This window comes from Chaetura pelagica, unplaced genomic scaffold (assembly GCF_000747805.2).
Source record: "Chaetura pelagica isolate M959 unplaced genomic scaffold, ChaPel_1.0 scaffold266, whole genome shotgun sequence".
Taxonomy (NCBI): domain Eukaryota; kingdom Metazoa; phylum Chordata; class Aves; order Apodiformes; family Apodidae; genus Chaetura; species Chaetura pelagica.
The window spans coordinates 2,300,566-2,307,391 of NW_009953799.1; positions in this window are offsets into that span (position 1 = coordinate 2,300,566).

Sequence of the window (6,826 nt, forward strand, 5' to 3'; positions counted from 1 at the left end):
TCACATTCCTTTCAAAGAAAGGTTCAGTGTTTCCTTTAAGTCTGGAGTAGCTCACAGGAATAACATGCTTGACCTCAGCCTTGGCAGACATGGTCTCTGCTTCTGTACAACTGTGGGAATGGAATTTGAGTACTCAGAAGCCCTAACTTCACCCACTTTTCTTTAAGATGTGGGAGAGGACCTTTTTTGGGGAGAAACCAGAGAACTTACAGATGCATAATCAGGGAGTATTCTTCTCCAAAATACTGGACTCATGATCTGCTGAAACTTAGAAGAAAATGAAGATAAACTATGACCAGCAAGCACAGACCACCGCTCTGGAAATCAGGTAGTGGATATCCCAAACCAGCTATGTACAATCCCGGTCATAATCAGAGTCACAAAGTACAACAGAGCTGCTGAGTAGCTTGAACACATTCCTAAGAAGAAAAAAACCATGTAGAACAACAATTTCAAATGTCCCCATATTGAAAAATGTTTTTTTGTAAGAAGCAGCCCATGCAAACCTTATTTGTAGTGCAGAAGGAGAGTGGAGAGTCTTCCTTCCCAAGTCTGGGGGGAAGAGCTGACTACTGTGCAGATACTTCTTGGTCTGGAGCTTTTGGGATTGTCCTTCTGAAAATAACTTCCAGTGGAAATAAGCCTGTGAAGTCAAAGAGATGGAAACTGTAGAGGAAACAGTGAATTACAAAGCCAGGAAATGGCTTAAACAGGTAGCTTTACTACTGTGGGAACAGCATTGTAACCAATTGCTACTCTTAATCTTGCGCTCAGAGATGCTGAGAAGTTTTGCAAGCTTCTGCTTCCCTTATCTTAAAACAAGAGCAATGGGATGATGCAAAAGTCATTAAACTGCCCCATCCTAATTGATGGCAAAGCCAAAGGCTTTCACAGGGAAGCACTGACTGGCTCCATGGACTCCAGAGCAAGGAAAGTAACTTTGAACATTTAATTAAAAAAAAAAAAAAAATCACTACTGTGTTTCCTTTACTCTAAAAAGCCTTTAGTAATTTTCAAAGCAGTCCTAGGGCAACATTAGTCTGATAAATATGGAGGTGCCTTACAAAGGGTGTAGAAGGTTGACCTATCATATCTGAGTCTGTGTTGCAGACTCAAATGAAATTTCATATCTTCATTTGATACTTGCAATTAATACCAGCCTTTTTTATGGAAATTAAAATGTTTTGGAAAAGTGATTCAATACCAGAATGTGTTCAGATTTCCAGGTAATAAAATGGCCTATCTGCTTTGGATGCTTTACCTACTATGCCTTTATCCTATGCTACTTTTTTTGATCATAATCTATTTTGCACCACCCCATGTGGACTTACAGACCTCCATAAGTCCATTTGGTTTGATGCTTTATCTAGGAAACTTAACTGGCAGTTCATAATAATTTGTACTGGAATAAATGAGTGCCTGCACTGTCTACATCAGGGAGATCAGGGAGCTTGGTGGTGCAGAAAGCAGCCTGCAGGGAGGAAGAGAAGCCCTGCCTTTTTGAATACCTGGTTATACCAGTGTGGATAAAGCCAGTGCCCCTCCTAGGTTCATGTGCAATGGTGCAGAGCCAGAAGGGATTTATATTGGTGCCTACAAAGGAGCTTCAATCTTTGTCCTAAGGAAATGAAAAACCTTGGGGTTACTTCTAGTTTTTGTTAAATCACACTTTTTCATTTCATTTTTTCATTTCATTTTTCATTTTCATGCCCCAGGTTCCCTGTATTTATTTACTTATTAACCTTTTGGAGCTTGAAAGCATCCCATATAAACAGTTGATATGTACTTTAAAGGAGGGAGGGGCAGAACAGTCTAACTGCCTAAGCACAGTGTCAAAGCACTAGCTACACAGCTAGCTTATGCAAATTTGGTTAATTAGTGGCAATAATTTGAAATAGTGCAATTAACGGTCACTCTCCCACTTTTATATGGAAAAAAAAACCAGATTTGTATTCCCTCAGAGAAAGTGAATGCTCAACTTAAAAGGGTTTTTCTGCAATGTTAAAATATTTAACTTTAGGCTATGAGAAATACATTGGTTTTATTTTTTAACTAGTAGAGTCTCTGAAGTTGTTACTACAGAGTCAGGGCAAAGTAGGTCATGCCATTCCATTTTATAACATTTATGAATTTTATTTCCAGATTTTAGCTTAATAAAGGTCTGATACTGCATTTCAGTCATAAATTGCCTGGCTGAATGTCTTGGTGTTGACCCAGATTAATATCAGAAACCAGAATACCAGAAGATACTTTTCAGGATTGTAGCAGCTCATGAGGAGCAGTCATGATGAAATAATAGCTTCCAGCACACAGGGTCACTTGACTTAAGTTTGTCTGACTTTGGTTTTGGATATTTGGAGTAAAGAAAGGGATATGACCCATAGCTGGTTTTGGTGGAGGAGGGAGAATGTAAACCATCTAAGAATGTCCCATCAGTAAGGTTGCAGGAAGTATCTTAAGATTATGTCAAGCATCAAAACACAGCAGGTATCCATCATCATGCTGTCCTGACTGAGACTCCTGTGGTAGCTGGTCTGTCCAAAACTGTTGGTAACTTCTGTTCTCCTGTTATCAAAGCACCTAAAGCCTGCCTTGGTACAACAAGTTCAAGCTGGGTGGGAGCCAAGAGCTGTGTCAGGGAGGGCCATTAATATATTAAGTCCTTTCCTTCCTAGAGGTAGCGTTTGTCTTTTGTGTGCAAGAAAATGGGTGCACCAAATGTTTTTAACAAGGCTGAAGTAACTACTGTGAGCAGAGATTTGTAGAACCAGAATATAACACTGTATACCCCGATATATCCTCTTCATAGGGCTGATGGTTACAGCAACAACCATCTTTCCAATATTTGCAGTTAAAGCTGTGAAGCTTTAAGGAGGACAGCCACTCTGCACAATCAGGGTCTGGTTTTTTTGGTCTTCAGCTCTGCATGCCACAGTGGTATGTGGGTGCTCTGAGCTCTAGTTTGGGAGCTCAGTATCCTAATGAGGTTAAACGACAAGGGATTATCATTTAACTGCAGGAGTGGGTGGGGGAAGAGAGAGAAAGCATGATGTTGTGAAAGCTCTCCATGTAATGGGGATAGTAGTCAAGGAGGAGAAGAAATATCAACACCTGCTGGGCTTTCTGCCACTGGCTGTTTTGTGTACATACTTAGCTAAACACTGAATTGTGGGGACAAGATATTGCAGTAATTTCAGTTTTGAGTGTGCTGATTAAGGCCTCATCCATGCATTCCTTTCTCAAGAGAAGAAATCCTAGTGCTGCTTGGAGCTTCTGCCCTGCTAACAAGTTTTAGGTTGGGTATGGATGTAAAGAGACCATTCTAGGTCAGCAAAGTACTGCACCCTTCCCTTTCCTCTTAGGACTCCCTTACCTCACACAGACCTTAGGGTAGGAGGCACAGAGTGTCGTGAGCTTTTGTAGCATTTGGTGTTTTACACAGAGTTACACTCTCAGCTGTACTAGAACAAGTGATCACACCTGTAGTCAAGTTAGAAATATGTCACCTCTTCTTTGATTAATAATAGCATAAAACTTACTGTTGCTTGGCTCATTCATATAAATTGTGTATTTCAGCTCAGAAGTGAAAAGGGCTTACACTGGTGGGTCTTTGCTCAAGGCAAAGCTAGCAACTCAGTCCACAATACAGAATTAATTGGGAGTTCCCTTCCTTAAAACACAATTAATGATTCCCAGCTAGGAACATCCAACAGTTACTCTCATATCCTTTTTATTTTAGGAAGGGCTGGAAGCTACAATTAAAAGTAAATGTTATTTTATGCAGCAATAAAATACAAATTTGTGTCAATAAGCCTGTGATAGAGAGGAGTTATGACTTCTAAGTCTGTCCTTAGAAAGTTAGAATAATCACACAGACAATGCTGGTGTACTTCATTTTCATGTACACAGAGCAGGGCAACAAGATAACCAGAAGTACAGTGTCAATTTCATGTGATGAATAAACACTTGGGTTGCTGCAGTTGGGTAGAAGAGATACCAGAGAAAGATCTGGTATTTGTAAAATTAAAAATAGCACGGCAAAGGGGAACCAGGAATGGTGATTCACCTGCTACGAAAACAAATGAGAGGGTACTGGCTGACATGAAGCAGCAGATCAAAACCAAAGGCAATGTTGTTACCCTAAGCAAATAGTGAAACTCGCTGTCACAGGCTGCCTGATCAAAAGCATGTCAACAGGTTCAAAAGTCAGCATTTCTGACCAGACCAATTGTACTGTTCACCTCAATCCAGACCTGTCTCTGCCTGCCTTAGGCACTCCCCAAACAGCTGAGGAGCTAGAGGAGGACTAAGGATGTCTTCCAAGGCATTGCTTTCCCTAAGTGTGTCTTGCTAGCCTGAATCAGGCACCACAGCTGTGAGGTTTTTCCCTCAGTACACTGTACAGTCTGAGGTTGTCAATAAGAGAGATGAACAAAGGTGGTGAAGGGTCTGGGGCACAAGTCTTATAAGGAGCGTCTGAGGGAATTGGGGTTGTTTAGCTTGCAGAAAAGGAGGCTGAGGGGAGACCTCATTGCTCTCTCTGACAGCCTGAAAGGAGCTTGGAATGAGGTGGATGTTGGTGTCTTCTTCCAAGTGGCAAGTGATGGAACAAGAGGAAATGGCCTCAAGTTGTGCCAGGGGAGGTTTAGACTGGATATTAGGAAAAATTTATTCACTGAAAGGGTTGCCAGACACTGGGACAGGCTGCCTGGGGAAGTGGTAGAGTCACCATTCCTGGAGGTATTTAAAAGATGTGTAGATGTGGTGCTTAGGGACACGGTTTAGTGGTGGACTTGGCAGTGCTGGGTTAATGGTTAGACATGATGATCTTAAAGATCTTTTCCAACCAAAATGATTTGTTATATACAAATGGATGAGTTTGTTACTGTATTAACAAGTTAGCACTGGGAATATTTTTCCCTTAAAGAAAGGGACAGCTTAAAGAAAGTAAGCCTAGAAAAACCTAGGAACTTTTGCCTCAGGATAAATATTTCCGACTTACCTTGCATTTTGTCATAAGAACATGAAAGAAATGGGCACTTCTTGGTAGCTTGTGAGATCACTGGCAAGGCTTCTGCTCAACAGCATGACTGTCTCTGAGCGTGGATGGTCCTTCTCTTCCCAGAGATGCAATCTCAGGGCTTTGCTGTAGTTCGCATGCAGTGAGTCACCTTCTGTTCTGATGGCCACTTATGTGCCACTGATGGCACAGAAAGGCAAGAGAGAAGGCAATCCCATTTTTCTGATGATCCACAGGTTGAGCAAATCTGAGCAGGAATTAGAATTCTAGCCAAAGGAGGTGAAGCCCATCTTATGCTATTCTTGTTGCCTTGCTTCCATACCAACAGCTGGAAGCAGCCTCTCTAACCATTACAAGTTGCTGTGTTTTGACTGTATTTGTCCATTCCTGTCAACAATGAGGTTTAAAAGAGACTGGAAATTTCAGGAAGAAGTAGTTCTTGCTCTTTTCCAGGTGGAAAGTTTGGCCTAAGTGCACAGGTGCTCTACATTTGAGAGTGTGACTTTACTAGTTCACCATCTTACATGCCAAACATGTGCTTGCTGCCAGTGCAGCGCGGGCACCTCGTCCTGCCTTCAGGCAGAGCACATTCAACTTCACCCTGTGGCCAAGAAGGGAAGCTCTGCAGTCAGTCTGCGAGTGAGAAGCATGTTGGGTTTTACAGTAATAAGTAGGGTTTAGCAGCTGTGGGAAGACATGGAAGCTTGTAGTCAGGTAAGTTATGAAGCTCAGAACTGTTATTTAGTGAGAAAGGGTCTTTTCTTCAACATGACCGAGTGTAAACTTGAAAACTGAGATCTAAGAAAATTACAGCCATTTCCTGCCTATGACTACAGAACCCCTTTGTTCAGGAGGCCCAAGAATTGCTGCTTGTAACACTACTTGTTTTAAACTTTTGGGTTCGTTTGGGTTGGTTGGTTGGGTTTTTTTCAATCCGAATAAACCATTCTTCTTTTGCTTTTGCAAGGTTTTCCTCAAATATGTGTGAACTTCCTTCCAAAAATAAGCTTTGTAAGGGTACTCAGTACATTTTCAGTATGCTAACATCAGCCGAATATGTGAACAGGATCAAACAAGGGTGGAGTGGAAATGATGACAGGAGGTGGTGGTCCAGAATTAAGCTGTACTTGAAGAGCTACAGACATTCTGCACAGCATTTTTCTGCGTCTTCTTAAGTATCATCAATAAAGGATGTTTAAGTGTTTCTCAATCTAACGTAGCTTTTATTCCAAGATCAACACACCTATGATATGACTGAGTTCAGTATTCTTGAAGCAACTGAATTTTGTTACTCCATTTTACCCCCATTTTCCCTAACCAAGAATGGGTTCATGAATTAAAAAGCATTCCCGCTTAAACTAATCCACAGCCCAGGACAATGTCATTTCTGCAAAGCACTTGAAGTAACTTAAGCCATATGTGTTTTGAAGTAAGGAGCTCTTTTCTTTTACTATTTTTAAGAAGAAAAGAAAAAAAAAGTGACGGCTTACATTCAGTTTTGTGTAGTGTAATGCTTGAAAATGTGACTTTTTCTAAACACGCTACATGTTCTGAGCCATCTGATCAATGAAATAAAATTATCAAATCCATCTCTATTAAAAATCTTAAACCCGAGTCTGCTCTCTTGTTATGGGACAAGAAATAGTATTTAAATACTAAATTATTACATACAGTCTGAAAAAGGGAAGCATAACCTGAGGTAATGTGCTGGTTTGGTTTGGTGGGATTTTCAGCAGCAGGGGAAGGGCCCCGGGGTGGCTCTGGGAAGAAGCTGAGAAGCTGCCCCTGCTCCAAACCCAGCCAAGG